This window comes from Dasypus novemcinctus, chromosome 12 (genome assembly GCF_030445035.2).
Source record: "Dasypus novemcinctus isolate mDasNov1 chromosome 12, mDasNov1.1.hap2, whole genome shotgun sequence".
Lineage (NCBI taxonomy): Eukaryota > Metazoa > Chordata > Mammalia > Cingulata > Dasypodidae > Dasypus > Dasypus novemcinctus.
The window spans coordinates 51,303,305-51,321,775 of NC_080684.1; the positions used below are offsets into that span (position 1 = coordinate 51,303,305).

Consider the following 18,471-nt stretch of genomic DNA (forward strand, 5'->3'; position numbering starts at 1 on the left):
AAATTTCTCTCCCCTACACTCCCTCCCCCCTGCCATTGTCTGCTCTGTGTCCATTCACTGTGTGTTCTTCTTTGTCTGCTTACATTCTTGTCAGCGGCGTTGGGACCCTGCCTCGCTCTTTTGGTTGCATCATCTTACTGTGTCAGCTCTCCATGTGTGCGGGGCCGCTCCTGGGCAGGGTGTGCTTTCTTCGCGAGGGGTGCCTCTCCTTGAGGGGGGGCACTCTTGTGCGCGGGGCTCCCCTACATGGGGGACACCACTGCATGGCAAGGCACTCCTTGCATGCATCAGCACAGCGTGTGGGCCAGCTTACCACACAGACCAGGAGGCCCTGCATTTGAACCCTGGACCTCCTACGTGGTAGGCGGGTGCTCTATCAGTTGAGCCAAATCCATTTCCCTACATATACTCTTAAACAACCAATGGGTTAAAGAAGAAATCACAAGCAAAATTAGGTAATAACTTGAGATAAGTGGTAATGAAAATACAACAAAGTATTAAAGGAACTGCTGAAAGGAAAATTTATAGGTATACATGATTAAATTAAAAAAGAAGAAAGCCTTCAAATCAAAGGCCTGACTTCAAAATGTGAAAACCAGAAAAAGTAAAGCAAACTAGTCTAAGACCAGAAGGAAGGAAGGAAATAACAAAGATGGGGGCGGAGATAAAAGAAATAGAAAGCAAAAGAACAACAAAGAACTGGCAAAACTAAAAGTTGGTTCTTTACTTCTCTCTCCATGTGTGCTATTTATTGTGTTTCCTGTATTTCACTGTGTCTTTTTTCTTGGCTTATTCCCTTGTTTTCATGAATCACATCTCCAGAATTTTCCTGAGAAAAAAGGTACATGAGAGGAAATTGCCTTTATTCTGTTCACAAACTTGATAGAGTTGCCTGGCATAGACTACTAAATTGAAAGTAATTTTCCTACAGTATTTTGAAGATGGTACCCGAATGCTCACTAGGCTCCAGTGTTGTTATTGATCACTCTGAAGTCACTTTTATTCCTGTATCTTTATAACCTGAAGTTTGCAGGATCTTGTCTTTATCCTTTCAGATCTGAAAGTTCACAGTGATGTGCTTTATCCTAAGTCTGTTTTCTCCTTTGTCCTGGGGACTTCGTGGGAACTTTAGTTTGGAAAGGAACATGTCCTTCAGTTCTGGAAAACTTTCTTGAATCAATTATTGATGATTGTGTGCCTCTCACTTATTTTCTTCTTTCTGGAACTTGTAGACCAGTCCTCTGATGTCTCATTTTTTCAATTTCTCATCTTTTGTTCTAATTTCTGGGAGATTTCTTCAATTTTATCTTGTAATTTTTTATAAAGTTTTTTTTATTCCTGTTATCATATTTTGATTTCTACAATTTTCATTCTCTGAATGTTCCTTTTTCGTGTTTTTGTGTTACATTTGTTACATCAAATTTTATCAGGGTATATGAATACACTTGGTTTCTGTCATTTTTAGTTTTCTTCTCCATGTTTCCTTCAGTTCACCATTTTGTATTTATTTTGGATTATATCTTTCAAATAATACCTTTTCTCATATGTCTGGTAATCCTTGCTCATCTATTTAAAGAGTGGAAGCCTAAAATGTTATTTTTTTTTTCTCATCAGACAGGTCATGTGCTGATGTTGTAACAAGATTGGAGGGAGGCACATCTCACAAAAGCACATGAAACACCCATTCATCATGCTTATGAACCACAAAAGGTTCTAAAAAGTTAATTTGGGGAAGCAGAAGTGACTCAAGTGATAAGGCCTAAGCCTACCATTTGGAAGGACCTAGGTTTGATCCCTGGGTCCTCCTGGTAAAAAAGAAGAAAAGAAAGTGTGCCTGCACTGCAAGCCAGTGCCCGTGTGGCGAGCTGAGTGCCGTGCGGTGAACCGAGTGCCCGACTGACAAGCTGAGAGCCCACATGGGTGCTCGTGTAGCGAGTCAAATGCCCACATGAGTGCCCATGTGGTGAGACAGTGCCTGCATGGCAGGTCAGTGCCCACGTGGTGAGCCAAGTGCCCACACAGCAAGTCAAGTGCCTGCACAGTGACCCAGTGCCTGTGCAAGTGAGTCAAGCAGCAAGATGATGCAACAAAAAGAGAGACAAAGGGGAGAGTCAAGGTGAAGCGCAGCAGAGACCAGGAACTGAGGTGGCACAATTGACAGGGAACCTGTCTCCACATCAGAGGTCCCCAGGATTGAATCCCAGTGAATCCTAGAGGAGAAAGATGAGTGGATAAAAAGAGAAATCGATACAGAAGATCACGCAGTGAAAGGACACAGACAGCAGCAAACAGCAGGGCAGGTGCAGGGGTGGAAAAAAATACAATAAAGCTGTAATCTATAAGGGAAAAAAAGTTAATTTGAAATTCCAAGTGCCTACGTGGATTTAACCAGTATGTACCTTGCTATAGGATGATCAAGCAAGTTGGCTCGGATTCATTGAGGAGCCTTAGGTTCCTCCTCTAAGGAAAGTCAGCTTCCTCAGAGAAGCATCTCTCTATTCTCTGCTAGAAAAAGAAGGCCTGGCTGGACTCCTGTATGATGTTATGCATGTTTGCTTTGTAAGTTCACAACTTTACTATACACTTAACTGTTTATGTATGTTCATATATAAACGATATAAAGCTAATAATAATCGGATTGGTTAGGAGAAAAATACTTTGTTTAGTAGTAATATTTTGACAATGCTCTTTAATCATTAGTTAAAAAGATTGAAAAACAAGGCAAGTTTTTGGTGGTAGGGTGAGATGTTATATGTGTGTTTTGTAAGTTCACAACTATTATACATTTATTGTTTATGTGTGTTTATGCATGAGTGATATATTTCAATAATTTTTTTAAAAAGCTAAAAAATAAAAAATAAATAAAAGAGTTGATTGGTGGGGGAGGGAGGGTCTCAGCAACTGGTAGGCATATGTTTGGTTCTGTATGGTATTCCTCCTTCTATTTTGCCGAGCATGTCATCAGTGCAAAAACCCTCTTACTCTTGTTTTATCCTTTAGAGTATATAAGGGACAATTTCTGAGCTATTTGGACCTTGTTTTGTTTTTTTTTAAGATTTATTTTATTTCTCCCCACCCCCTTGTTGTTTTTCACTTGTAGTGTCTGTCTTCCTCATTTCTTTAGGAAGCACCAGGAGCCAAACTCAGGGCTTCTGAAGTAGCAGGAAGATGCCTAATCGCTCGAGCCACCTCCGCACCCTGCTTTATTTGGTCTCTCATTATGTTTTTTCTCCCCACGTCTCTTGTTTTGTCATCCTGTTGCATCAGCTTGCCGTGGCTACAGGTCGCATCAGCTGGCTGTCTTCTTTAGGAGGCACTGGGAAACCCTGCTCCCTGCTTTGTGGGATCTCTCGTTATGTTTTTTCTTCTTTTGTCTCTTATTGTGTCAGCTCACTGCACTTGGCCATCACATCAGCCTGTTGTCTTCTTTAAGAGGCACCTGGATCTGAACCAGTGACCTCCCATGTGCTAGGCGGGATTCTCCCCTGAGACACATCCACATCCCATCTTAATATTTCTTTTTTTTTATTTCCACCAATAATGGATGAGTGATCTTTTTTTTTCTTTTTCTTCCCTTTATTTTTTTTAAACGTTACATTCAAAAAATATAAAAGGTCCCCATATACCCCCAGCCCCCTCACCCCACTCCTCCCACATCAACAACCTCTTCCATCATCATGGGACATTCATTGCATTTGGTGAATATATTTTGGAGCACTGCTGCACCACATAGATAATGGTTTACATTGTAGTTTACACTCTCCCCCAGTCCACCCAGGGGGCCATGGCAGGATGTACAATGTCCAGCATCTATCCCTGCAGTACCATACAGGACCACTCCAAGTCCTGAAAATGCCCCCACATCATATCTCCTCTTCCCTCTCCCTACCCTCAGCAGCTACTGTGGCCACTTTCTCCACATAAATGCTACAATTTCTTCCATTACTAGACACAATAGTTCCATAGTACAATATCAGAAAGTTCACTCTAGTCCATACTCTATTCCTCCATCCTGTGGACCCTCGGATGGTTATGTCCACTCCACCTCGATATTGAGAGGGGGTTTAGATTCCACATGGATGATGGACGCAATTCTCCTGCTTGCAGTTGTAGGCACTCTTGGCTCCCTGGTATGGTGGTTGACCTTCTTCACCTCCCTGTTAGCTGGCCAGGGTAAGTCCAATAAACCAGAAGGTAGGAGTTGTAAGTCTGCTGAAGCTTGAGTATACACCAACCCCAGCACCAACCACAGGTCCAGTAAAAGTGACAGAAGAGGCATGTGTAGAAAGGTCACACCTGAGTCCAACTCCATCACACTCAGGAATATAAACTCCGAAGTAGGGCCAACTGACATGGCCCTGAACTCCAGAGCCATCTGCCATGACCATATAACCTGTGGGTCTCTGTAGCCTTCAGAAGCACCAGTACCTAGGGTTGTATCTACTTTGGCTGTTTCTGGGACCCTACTGAGGCGTGCTTAAGCACAAACCCTCTGATGAACTCCTGACTCTTTTTTGGAGACTCATAGCCATATAAACTCATTTGTTCTTGAATAGAGTTTCAAGCAATCCTTTTTTATGCTAGATCCTCCTTCCTCACTTCCAGAGATACATATAACCACAGATTCTTGAGACTTGACGTGGGATTGGGGTTCTGCAGTCTAGGTGGGGTTTTTTATTAGCTCTACCTATTCCTCAGCTCTCAGGCCTGTCCCTTACTGGGTTTTATTTTGCATTCTAGATTTCAAATTTTTGTTGCTGTCTTCTCTCTCATTCTCCCTATTCTTATGTGTTTTTACTTTTATAAAATCCCTTGGGGAACAGATGTAACTCAAGTGGTTGAGTGCCTGTTTCCCACATATGAGATCCTGGGTTCCATTCCCGGTACCTCCTAAAAACAAAAACAAACCACAAACAAATGAAAAAAAAAATCAACTCAGAGGAGTCAGTATGACTCAGTGATTGAGCACCAGCTTCCCACATATGAAGTCTTGGGTTCAATCCTCAGCCCTGGTACCTCAATTAAAAGTAAAAATTCATTTACTTGTTTTTGGAGGAGGCAAATGATATATGTTCAATCCATTATTTTTCCCCAAAATTCCCAATGTGTTTTACATATTTTTAAAATGTATTTAATTTTATTAAATACTACTTTATTTTTAAAATACTTAGGGTAACATTTTAAGTAAAGAATAAAAAAAAGAAATAAATAAAAAATAAATCTTTATAAAAAAAGAACAAAAAACTTCTGAAAAACAGGAGGAAAGAATAAATAGGAAAGGTGGAGAAGTAGTTATAAAGAGCAAATTTGTTGTCCCAGCATCACATTCTGAAAGCCATTATTTTAGACATTGAAATCCAAGAGAGGGTACAGGGACAAAAAATTCCTATATTGTGTGTAGAGTCAGTGGCATGACAGAACAATTTTACAGATCTCACTGATTTCAACCACCCAATGAAATACAGCCTCAAGCCTTGACTTCTCCATTTTTCATTCATGTATTTATTCAGCAAGCATTGGTTATCTCCCACCGCAAATGCTCACTAGGGACTGAGCACACTAAGTTTCATAAGATTTGGTTACTGACCTCACTGAGTTCACAAATAATTAAAATATGTGATAAGTGTTACAACATCCCCCATCTCCCATACCTCCATCTCCTTCCCAGTATTATGGGACCCTAGAGGAGAATGTGACTAAGCACCTGGAAATCAAGAGCTGCCAGACAAGTAGGAGGAAAATCAAGAAAAGTGGCCCAAAAGGAAGTGCTGAACAGCAGTGCCAAATCCTGCCAAGAGGTCAAGTCAAGCAGATTCTTTGGATTTGCTGAGACAGAAGTCAGCAACTTTGGTCAGATGAAAGTCAGCAGGTGATAGAAAGAAGCAAGATGACATCAAAAAGAGACACAGAGGTGAGACAATCAGAGACACAACAGACCAGAGAGCTGAGGTGGTACAAGAGATTGAGTGCCTCTCTCCCACTCCAGAAAGTCAAAGTTTTCTGTGCCACCTAAACAGAAAACAAGTAGACACAGAAGAAACACAGCAAATGGACACAGAAAGCAGACAGCAAGAGCAAAATAACAGGGGGCAGGGAGAGAAATATATAAATAAATAAATCTTTTTAAAAAACTGCTTAATAAATAAATGCATACATAAATAATTTTGCAAGAAAAGCCAGAAATAGCAGCTATGTACAACAATGGAAGCACAGAGAGATTGAGAGATGAAGAATTTCCTTGTTTGTCTGTTTTTTGTTTATTATTGCTGTTATTGTTGCAATAATGAAAATGCTCTAATTATGATTGGTTTGTGATTATACCAAATACCATTGATTATATACTTTGGATGAATTGTATGTTTTATTAATATGTATCAATAATATTGATTTGATTTTTTTAAAAAGCAAAACAAAAGCAAGAGAGCATTAACAAAACCAGAAGTTGATTCTTTGAAAAGAAAACAAAATTGATGAAACTTTTACAAGTCTGACAAAGAAAAAAAGATGAGAAGCAAATAAATAAAACCAGTAATGAGAGGAGGAATGTTATTACTGACCCCATGAATATAAAAATCGTCTTAAGAGGAGAAAATGAACAACTGTAGGCCATCACATAGACAACCTAGATGAAATAAACAATTTCCTAGAAAAACATGGACACCCTATACTTAGTATAGAAGAAATAAAAGATCTCAACAGACCAAATGCAAGTAAAGAGATTGAATCAGCCATTAAAAACTTCCAGAAGATGGGGGATTAGAAACGTAAAAGATGGAGGATTAGAGAGTTACATGGCTCACTGCTGTCCCAGAAAATAAGCTAAAGGACAGGAAGAAAATGTCTGAAACAATGGTTTTAGGGATCTGGAGACTGAAGGAGTGCTGAGTAGTACCCAGGAAAGAGAAGGGTGAAGAGAGGGAGAAACTGCTGTGAGGAGATGTGAGTAACTCGGGCTACTACTGCTAAAGGTGCCCAACCCCCACTCTCAGGACAGAGTTTCTGGTCCTCTAGGGCCTGGTGTGAAGCTATGGACTGAGAGGGCTGCAAGGGTTCACTTCCCCAGGAGAGGGGAGAGGGAGCAACACAGCCCACTGCTGCTGATCCAACTTTTGCCTGGCAAATTTGGACTGTGGATCCACAGTTACCACCCATCCCCGCCAGGCACTGCATCACCATTATTTCTAGTGGCAGAGAGCTAAAAAGAGCCTGTCTTCTCAAAGACCCTCCTTAGTGACCAGGACGGCTGCTGCTAACACAGAGGGGAACCGTGATTTCTTCCTCCCTGGGAAAAGGGAGGGTGTGGCTGAGAGACGAAGGTAGCTTCTGATCAGTGAGTGTGAACTGCAAGACTAGGTTCTGAACAGTGAGCCCAGAAGCATAACTCTCCCAAACAAATGTTTTGGCGCTGCCTGCCCAATATGGTTCCAGTGAACATATTCCCTCCTAGGGCTGACTGGAAAAGGGTGCCTTCAGGGCACCATCTGCTGACAGGTCAGGAAAGTATATTCCAGAAAAAAAAGTGAAATAGGCTTTTGGAGCCTTTGCTGCCCCTCTCCCGAGGACCCTTGCAAACTGGTCTGCACCCTCTTAGTAAGCCCCTGGCCCTGTTTTGATCAGTTAAACAGGAGAAATTTCAAAGACTAGAATAAGCTGAACCAGGTGTCAAAGAAAAGCCATAATACAAAACTTGTCAATAATAAAATCATAGAAAGAGAGAGAAACCGACCATCAGAGTAAACTAAACATCATAATCAGATGCCTAGACATCAGCAAAAAAATTACAAGCCATACTAAGAAATAGGAAGATATAGCCCTGTCAAAGGAACAGATAAAACACCAGATGAGACACAGACTTTGAAAAAATGATGTTCGATCAAATCTCTTAATTCAAGTTGTTGAAGGAAAATATGGTTACAGAGATAAAGGATATTAAGAAGAAAAAAGGAAGAATTTGAAGCTTGAACAGAAGAATAGCAGAGCTTATGGGAATGAAAGTCACAATGGAAGAGATTAAAAATACATTTAGAAGGCAAGCGGCTGTGGCTCAATTAGTTGGGCTCCCGTCTACCATATGGGAGGCCCTGGGTTGGCATGCCAGGACCTCCTTGTGAAGGCAGGCTCCCCTGCACACTGCGGAGAGCCACCAGCCTGGGCGCCGCGGAGTGCCACCCAGCCCGACAGTGCTGCAGAGAGCCAACTCAGCAAGGTGATACAGCTAAAAGGGACACAAGCAAAAATGCAAAAGAGTGCACAGTGAATGGACACAGAGCACAGACACAAGTAAGCCAAAAGGTGGGGAAATAAATAGATACAGACATAGGAGAATGCACAGTGAATGGACACAGAGAGCAAACAGCATGCAAAAAATACCACAAGGGAGGGGATGAAAAAAAAATACATTAGAAGCATGCAGCAACAGATTTGAAATGTGAGAAGAAAGAATTAGTGAGTTAGAGGGAAAAACATCAGAAATAGAAAAGACAGAACAGGTAGAGAAAAGAATGGAAAAAATTCAGCAGGGGTTTGGGGAATTGAATGAGAGCACGAAGTGCAACAACATATATGTCATGGGAGTTTCAGAAGAAGAAGAGAAGGGAAAGGGAGCAGAAAGAATATTGTAGGAAATAGTTACTGAAAATTTCTCAACTCTTATGAAAGACATGAAAATCCACATCCAAGATGTGCTACATACTCCAAGCAGAATAAATTGAAACAGACTTACTCCAAGAAACATACTTATCAAAATGTCAAATGTCAAAGATAAAAAGAGAAATCTGAAAGCAGTAAGAGAAAAGTGGTCCATTACATACAAGGGAAGTTTAATAAGACTTAGTGTGGATTTCTTATTAGAAACCATGGAGGTGAGAAGACAGTCATATGATATATAAGGAACTGAAAGAGAAAAACTTTCAGTCAAGAATTCTTTATCTGGCAAAACTGTCCTTCAAATTTGAGGGTGAGTCTATAATAGTCACAGATAAACAGAAAATAAGAGAGTCTGCAAACAAATCTGGCTATAGTCTAAAGGGAATTCTATAGTCTGAAAGGAAAAGACATGGGAGACAAGCTTGCTGGAGAGTGTAGAAATGAAGATTATCAGAAGGGATAGCCAAAAGGGTAAAAAGATGGACAAAAAGGAGATGTGACATATGAAAACCAAAAGATAAAATGGTTAAAGTAAGAAATGCCTTTACAGTAATAACACTGAATATTAAAGGAATAAACTTCCCAATCAAAAGACACGGGCTGACAGAATGGATAAAGAAGTATGAGCCATCCATATGCTGTCTGCAAGAGATGCATATGAGCCCCAAGGATACAAACAGGCAGAAAGTGAAATTTTGGAAAAAGATATCCCACACAAGCAGTAACCAAAAAAGAGCAGGGTTAGCACCTTCAATATCAGACAATACAAATTTTAAAGGCAAAAATGTTACAAGATACAGAGGTCATTGTGTATGAAAAAAAAGGGCAAATTTTCAGGAAGAAATAACAATCATAAATATCTATGCAACTAATAAGGGTGCTTCAAAATACATGAGGCAAACTTTGGCAAAATTGAAGGGAGAAAGAGAACTACAATAAGAGTTGGAGACTTCAATACACTACCCACGTCAATAGAATAACCAGACATGGACACAATGAACTTGAACAATATGATAAACTAATTAGACCCAACATACATATACAGAAAAATGAACCCCAAATCAGCCGATATACATTCTCCTCAAGTGCTTATGGATCCTTCTCCAGGAGAGATAACATGTTGGGTGACATAACGGGTTTTAATCAATTTAAAAATAAAACTTATATAAAGCACCCTTTCTGATAAAAAATGGAATTAACCTGGAAATAAGTAATAGACACGAAATGGGAAAATTCACAAATATATGGAGACCAAAAAGCATATTCAAATAATCAGTGGGTCAACGAAGAAATTACAGAAGAAATTAGTAATACCTGGAGATGAATGAAAATGAGACGAAACATTGAAACTTATGGGATACAATAAAGGCAGTGCTGGGAGGTAAATTTATAGCTCTAAATGCTATAAGAAAGGAAGGAGCTCAAATCAGAGACCTAACTGAACATCTGGAAGAACTAGAAAAAGAAGAGTGAAATAATCCCAAAGCAAGCAGAAGGAAAGAACAAAGATTCGATCAGAAAAAAATGAAATTGAGAACAAAAAAACAACAGAGAAACAACAAACCAAAAGTGGTTCTTTGATAAGATCAATAAAATCTACAAACACTTAGCTAGACTAACAAAGATAAAAAGAACAAGAAGATGAAAACAAATAAATAAGTCATGAAAGGGAGGCTATTACTACTACTGATCCTACAGAAATAAACAGGATAATAAGAAGATATTATGAAAACTGTATGTCAACAAATTAAACAACCTAGATGAAATGAACAAATTTCTAGAAATGCATAAACAACCTACAGACTCTAGAAGAAATACAAGACCTCAATAAACCAATCACAAGTGAAGATATTGTCTCATTATTCAAAATCTCCCAACAAAGAAAAGCCCAGGACCAGATGGATTCACACGTGAATTCTACCAATCATTTAAAGAAGAACTAATACAAATCCTACTCAAACTCTTTCAAAAAATTGAAGAGGAGGGAAAATTACCTAACTCATTTTATGAAACTAACATCACCCTAACAACAATGCCACGTAAAGATCCTACAAGCAAAGAAAATTACAGACCAATCTCTAATGAATATAGATGCACAAATTTTCAACAACATACTTGCAAATCAAGTCCAAAAGCATATTAAAAGAATTACACACCACAATCAAGTGAATTTTATCCCAGACATGCAAGGGTGGTTCAACACAAGAAAATCAATTAATATAATACAGCACGTTAACAAATCAAAAGAGAAACCATACGATCACCTTGATTGATGCAGAAAAGGCATTAGACAAAATCCAGCGTCCTTTCTTGGTTAAAAACACGTCAACAGATAGGAATAGAAAGAAATGTTCTCCACATGATATAGGACATATATGAAAACCCACAACCAAAACCATACTCAATGGTGAAAGGCTGAAAACTTTCCCTCTAATATGGGACAAAACACAAGGTTATACTCTGTAAACAAAGTTATTCAAAACTGTGCTAGAAGTTATAGCTAGAGCAGTTAAGCAAGAACAGGAAATAAAAGGCCTCTAAATTGGAAACGAAAAAGTAAAACTCTCACTATTTGCATTGGCATGATTCTATATTTTTAAAATTCTGAAATATATACAAAAAAGCCATTAGAGCTAACAAACAAGTTCAGAAAAGTGGCAGGATACAAGAGCAACATGCAAAACTCTATACATTATTAGTATATAGTATTTCTATACACTAGTAATGAATAATCAGAGGAAGAAATGAAGTGAAAAAAATTCCATTTACAATTGCAACTGAAAGAATCATACATCTAGGAAATAATTTAACCGGGATGCAAAGAAGACCTAAACAAATGGAAGAATACTCTATGTTCATTGATTAGAAGACCAAATATCATTAAGATGTCAATTCTACCCAAATTGATTTATAAATGTAATGCAATCCCAATCAAAATACCAACAGCCTACTTTACAGAAATAGAAAAGTCAATCACCAAATTTATACAGAAGGGAAAGGGGCCCCAAATACCCAACATCGTAAAAAAGAACAACAATTCAGGGAACTCACACTTCCTGACCTAAAAGTGGATTACTAAGATACAGTGGTCAAAACAGCATTGTACTGGCATAAAGACATGCACACTGATGAATGGAATAGAATTGAGAATTCAGAAATAGGCCCTCACCCCTATGGTCAACTGATCTTTTTTTTAAACATATCTTTTTTAAGATTTACTTTTTTTTTAATTTCTCTCCCCCCAGTTGTCTGCTCTCTGTGTCCATTTGCTGTGACTGCTTTTATCCTAATCAGCGGCACCGGGAATCTGTGTTTCTTTTTGTTGCATCTTGTTGTGTCACCTCTCCATGTGTACAGCACCATTCTTGGGCAGGCTGCACTTTCTTTCACACTGGGGGCTCTCCTTACAGAGCACATTCCTTGCACGTGGGCTCCCCAACATGGGGGACACCCCTGCGTGGTAGGGCACTCCTTGCGCGCATCAGCACTGCGCATGGGCCAGCTCAACACGGGTCAAGGAGACCCGGGGTTTGAACCGCAGACCTCCCATGTGGTAGGGCTCATTGGGCCAAGTCCGCTTCCCTAAATATATCTTTATTACAGAAATTGTGAACTTACAAAACACACTTTTGGCAGATATAGGCCTTTATATATCTTGTCATAACTTACAAAATTGTGCAGAAGAGAGTGTAAACTACAATGTAACCTATAACCCACACTCAGTGGCAATGCTGCAAAATGTGTTCATCAATTGTTAACAAATGTACCACACTAATAAAGGATGGTGATAATGTGGGAAAATGTGGGAGGGGTAGGGATGGGGTATATGGGAATATATTTTATGTAACATTTATGTAATCTAAATATCTTTTTAAAAATTAGAAGTATATTTAAAGAAACCACGCATGTACAGGTGTAGAATTCCCACACAATATCCTTTCATCAACACACCACACCATTGTGGAACATTTGTTATATTAATAGATAAGTCATTAGACTTTATCACTAACTATGGTCCGTGGCATGCATTCAGCATATTTTTTTCATACTGCTCTGTTATTAACATAGTACATCTGTAGGATGCAAAAATATTACAGTATTGCTGTTAACTATAGTCCATAGGTTACATTAATTGTATTTTTCCCATGCTTCTCCACATTTCCACCACCCTGCAATAGTGACATACATCTATTGTAATTCACAGAAGGGCATTCTTGCATTTGTACTGTTAACCCCAATCCTCCACTCGACTAATTTTTTATAGGAATACCAAGTCCATTTATTGGGACAGAACAATCTCTTCAAGAAATGGTGCTGGGAGAACAGTATATCCATAACCAAAAGAATGAAAGAGGACCCCTAGCTCACTTCCTATTCAAAAATCAACTCAAAATGGATCAAAAACCTACACATGAAATCCAAGACCATAAAATTCCTAGAAGATAATGTAGGAAAACATCTTCAAGACTTGGTGGTAGGAGGTAAGTTCTTAGAACAACAAATGAAAAAAATAGATAAATGCAACCCCAAAAGTAACATTTTGCAATTCAGAGTACTTTGTCAAAAGGATGAAAAGCCACCCTACCCAATGGGAGAAAATATTTGGAAACTACATATCCAATAAGGGTTTAATATCCATTGTATAAAGAAATCTTACAAATCAACAGTAAAAGACAAACATTAAAAAATGAGCAAAAGAATTAAATAGACATTTTTTCAAAGAGGAAATACAGATGACAAAAAAAAACTCATGAAAAGATGTTCACCATCATTATTAGGAAAATGCAAATCAAAACTACAATGAGATATCATTTCGTACCTACTAGAATACCTACTATTGAAAAACAGAAAACTACAAGTGTTAGAGAGGATGTGGAGAAATAGGAATGCTATTCACTGCTGGTGGGAATATAGAATGGTACAGCCACTGTGGAAGACTGGCAGTTCATGAGGAAGTGGAATATAGATCTGCCATGTGATCTGGCAATACCACCTAGGTATACACCCAGAAGAATTGAGAGCAGGGACATGAACAGAGACATTTGTACACCAATGTTAATAGTAGCATTATTCGCAATTGCCAAAAGTTGGAAGCAACCCAAGTTTCCATCAGTCAATGAATAGATAAAGAAACTGTGGTACGTACATATGATGGGATACCAAGCTGCTGTGAGAAGAAATGAAATTGGGTCACATATAACATGAATGAATCTTCAGGACATTATGATGAGTGAAATAAGCTAGACACAAAGGACAAATATAATATTGTCTCACTAATATGACCTAAATATGAAGAGTGAACACTTGGAGTTAAAATCTAGACTATAAGTTACTAGGAGATAGGATGGGTGCTCAGAAGCAGTATTGATGCTTAAAGAATGTAGAATTTTAATTAGCTTGATTGTAAAAATAAATAGAGTTGATGGCAATACATTATAGTGATTATAACTAACACTGCTGATTTATGAATTTGATTGTGGCTTAAAGGGGTAGTCTAGCGATGTAAATGACAATTGAAAGCAAGCTATAGAATAATCTAGGGACTCTATATAGAGAATTCAATAGTGGATGAGAATTGTGGTTAATAGTACAAATGCAAGAATATTCTTTTATGAATTAGAACAAATGTATGTCACCATTACAAGGTGGTAAGAATATGGTAAATACATGGGGAAAACACAATTAATGAAACTTATGGACTAATATTAACAATACTGTAATATTCTTACCTCAATGTCAAAGAAGGTACTATATCAATGCTAAGGGTCAATAATAGGGGAGTTTGAGATTGTTTCCTATTGGACTAACAAAAACCTTCCTAAAATTACTGAGGTGATGACAGCACAACTCTGTGATGAAACTGAGAGCCACTGAGTAAACATTTTGGATGAACTGTACAAGGCATGGGACTGTTAAAACACAATGTGGTGGATGATGGATTGTGGTTAACAGTACAAATATGAAAGCATTTTCTCATTAACTATAATGAATGTACAATAGTACGGCACGGTATTAAAAGTAGGGGAGTTATGAAAAAACACACCAAATTAAGTTATGGACCATAGTTAGCAGTAATATTTTAATGATGTTCTTTCATAATCTGTAACAAATGTTCTACAACAATGCCAGATGTTTCTGGAGGTGTGATATATGGGAATTCTGCATGTTATGCATGGTTGTAAGCTTATATCTCCTCATAAAATAAATAAGTAAATAAATAAAAGATGAAACATGAAAGTGTATAGCATAGTGACATGCTATTATTTCTTCTGGCCAATGAATATGGTTAATAGTGCATATGTAAACATATTTTTCTCTTACAAAACAAATATATGTTAATGTTACAAGATGTTTGGAGTAGGGTGCTATTTGGGCAAAAATACAATGAAAGAAAACTATGGACTGTAGTGAATAATAACATATTAAAATTCTTCCATCAATGGTAAAATAAAAGGAGTTATGCTAAGTGAAAGAAATAAGACACAAAGTACTACATAATCTTTGGCTTCATCTATACAAAATGCAAATAAACTTACAAAGATGGAAATAGATTAGCAGATATGTATGACAGGGGAAGGATAGAAGTATTGAGTGGTGACTACAAAGAGGTATGGGTTTTTCCTATTGGAGTAATGAAAATGCTTTAATATTGATTGCAGTAGTGAATGGATGGATTGTTTGATTTGTGAAAATGTTTCAATAAAATTGATTTTTTAAAAACTCCCAACAAATGAAAGCCTAGGACCAAATGGCTTCTCAGGGGAATTCTATCAAACATTCAAAGAAGAATAAATACTAATCCTGTTCATACTCTTCCAAAAAAATTGAAGGGGAGGGATGACCCCCTGATTCATTCTACAAGACCAAAATCACTCTAATAAAAAATCAGATAAAGATGCTAGGAGAAAAGTGCTTACTAATTTCTCATATGAAACTAAATGCAAAAACTTGAATATACTAGCAAATCAAATCCAACAGCACATTAAAAGAATTATACACCATGATCAAGTAAGATTTATTACAGGTATGCAACATAAGTATATCTATTAATGTAATACACCAATACACCACATTAACACATTAAAGGAAAAAAAACAACATGATCATCTCAACTAATGCAGAAGAGGCATTTAACAAAATTCAGTGATGGATGTAGAATGAAATAACTGAATCTCTGAAAGTAACTTGTTTGTTCCCTTTTCTCTCCCTGTTGCTAGGATGCACAGAAAAGAATTATATGTAAATTAGATGGTAATGAGATGCAAAGCTTTCTTGGTGCTGGATTCCATTTTTGTAGAACATCCTGCTGGAGCAACAAAATATGAAAACCAGCTTCAACCGATGGCCAGGTCTGTACAAAAGAAACCCCTGGCTGTCCTCACTTAAACTTGCTTAATTAACATAGTAAATTTCTCACACTCCAGGGCGGAGTTATCCATCCCTTTTGTGATCATGAAATATATGTGCAAGCGAGATTTTCTGAACATACTAATCATGTAATTATATAACTAGCTATGCATGTTCATCCCTATGCATAAAAAGCTAATGCCAAATCAAAACAGGTATTAAATAGCAACTTATACATTTAAGCAAGAATGAAACTGCAGCACTGGGTGTCAAGTCTGAGTCACTTTAAACTGACCTTGGCTCCTTGCCTCTGTATATGCAATAAATGTAAGTTCTGCCTAACTCTCATGTTAAAGGTTTTTCTCTACATCTCTGGTTATCCCCAAAGGCCCAGATTTGGTGCCTAATACCAGCATCCCTTCTTGATAAAAATACTTAGGAAAATAGGAATAGAAGGAAAATTCTTCAACACGATAAAGGGTACACAAGAAAAACCCACCACTAACATCTTACTTAATGGTGAAAGACTAAAATCTGTTTTTTCCTCTAAGATCTATAACAAGATAAGTATGTTCAGTGTCTCTACTCTTATTCAATATTGCACTGGAAGTTCTAGCCAGAAAAACTAGACAAGAAAAAGAAAGAGGAGGCATCCAAATTGGAAGGGAAGAAGTAAAACTTGCTCCATTTAGAGATGATATGATTCTATATAAAGAAAGTCCACAACTATCTACAACAGGGACTCAGACTTGGCCCAACCGATAGGGTGTCCGCCTACCACATGGGAGGTCCAAGGTTCAAACCCAGGGCCTCCTGACCCATGTGATGAACTGGCCCATGCGCAGTGCGATGTGCACAAGGAATGCCATGCCACTCCCATAAGGAGAGCCGCCCAACACAAAAAAAATGCAGCCTGCCCAGGAGTGGTGCCACACACACGGAGAGCTGACACAGCAAGATGACGCAACAGAAAGAGACTCGGATTCTGGATGCCGCTGACAAGAAACCAGGCAGACACAGAAGAACACGCAGTGAATGGACAGCGAGAGCAGACAACTAGGGTGGGGGCGGGGAGAGAAATAAATAAAAATAAATCTTTTTTAAAAATCTACAACAAAGCTGCTAGAATTACTAAATGAAATCAGCAAAGTGGCAGGGTACAAGATCAATATACAAAAATGAATCGTGTTTATACATATATCAAGAAAAAATTCTACTTACAACAGCAACTAAAGCAATCATATGTCTAGGAATAAATTTAACCAAGATGTAAAGAACTTATACATGGAACTACAAAACTTTCTTAAATAAATCAAAGAAGGTTTCAGTAAATGGAAAGACCTTCCATGCTCATAGATTAAAAGATAAATATTAAGATGTCAGTTCCACCAAAAACAATTTACAGAATTAATACAATCCCAATAAAAATCCCAGCAGCCTACTTTGCAGAAAAAGAAAATTCAATCGTAAAATTTATTTGGATGGTGAGGGACATTGAGTAGACAAAACCATCTTGAAAAAGAATGAAATCAGAGGACTTACATTTCCTGACTTTAAAACTTATTACAATGTTGCAGTGGTCACAACAGCATGGTACTGACTCAAGGACAGATACATCCACCAATGGAATTGCCCTGAGGTGGGCCTGCTGCCGGGCTCTGCCCCTCCCCACAGAGCCCCAGGCCTGGGCCACCTGGAGTGGCGCTGCCTTCCAGGCATCTTGCAGTGCCTGAGGTTGTCACTGTCTGTAATTCCTGTCAAGAATTCCTATTGATTGGATGTTTGGTCTCATTATTCTTTAATTTTCTCATCCTTTCTCTCCTATTTTTTATCTTTGTCTTTTTATTCTGTTTCTAGGAACATTTCTCAAATCTTTCTCAATTTTTCCATTGATTGTTTTTATTAACACTTCTATTTTCCAATCCCAAGGACTCCTTTTTATTCTCTTATTTCTTTATTATAATATCCCTCCTTGTTATAAGACTATGATATATTATCTATGTGAAACATTCATTATACTTTTTTAAAAATTTTTTTAATTAAAGTGAATACTCTGAGTTCCTTTTCTTTAAGTGTTTATTTTGACCTCTGTTTTGGCATGAGTGGCTTTCAGCAGAGTGGAAAATCTATGGGTCTGGGTGGGACATCCCATAGGCCATTGGAGAAGGCTGGTCATTTCTTGGAGGGCCCCAATATTAGGACACTATTTTTCCTGTTACAGACACTTCTCTGGAGAGGAATCCTATGGCTCCTGCCTGGGAAGTGATTTTGGCAGCTCAAATTCAAGATGTTGCATAGGGGGAGGCTTGGAGCTCAGGGCTTAATATTCAGAATGCAGAACTTTATTTACTCACCCTATTTTCCACATGGGATTGTGCCCCTGCCTTCATATGTGCGTTGATACCCAAGTCCAGAGTCTCTGGTTTATCCTCTCCAAAGAGTAATCCTCTAGTTTGCAAAACGTTTATAATTCTTCAC

The 18,471-nt window shown here is 38.2% G+C and overlaps 1 non-coding gene across 1 annotated transcript; it reads right to left on the reverse strand.

Moving 5' to 3' along the window:
* Positions 1-1,608: 1,608 nt before the first annotated feature.
* On the reverse strand, positions 1,609-1,713 carry LOC111762011 (small nucleolar RNA U13). Its single transcript, XR_002795229.1, has one exon. It is a non-coding gene; the product is annotated as a small nucleolar RNA U13 (small nucleolar RNA).
* Between the last annotated feature and the right edge of the window lie 16,758 nt (positions 1,714-18,471).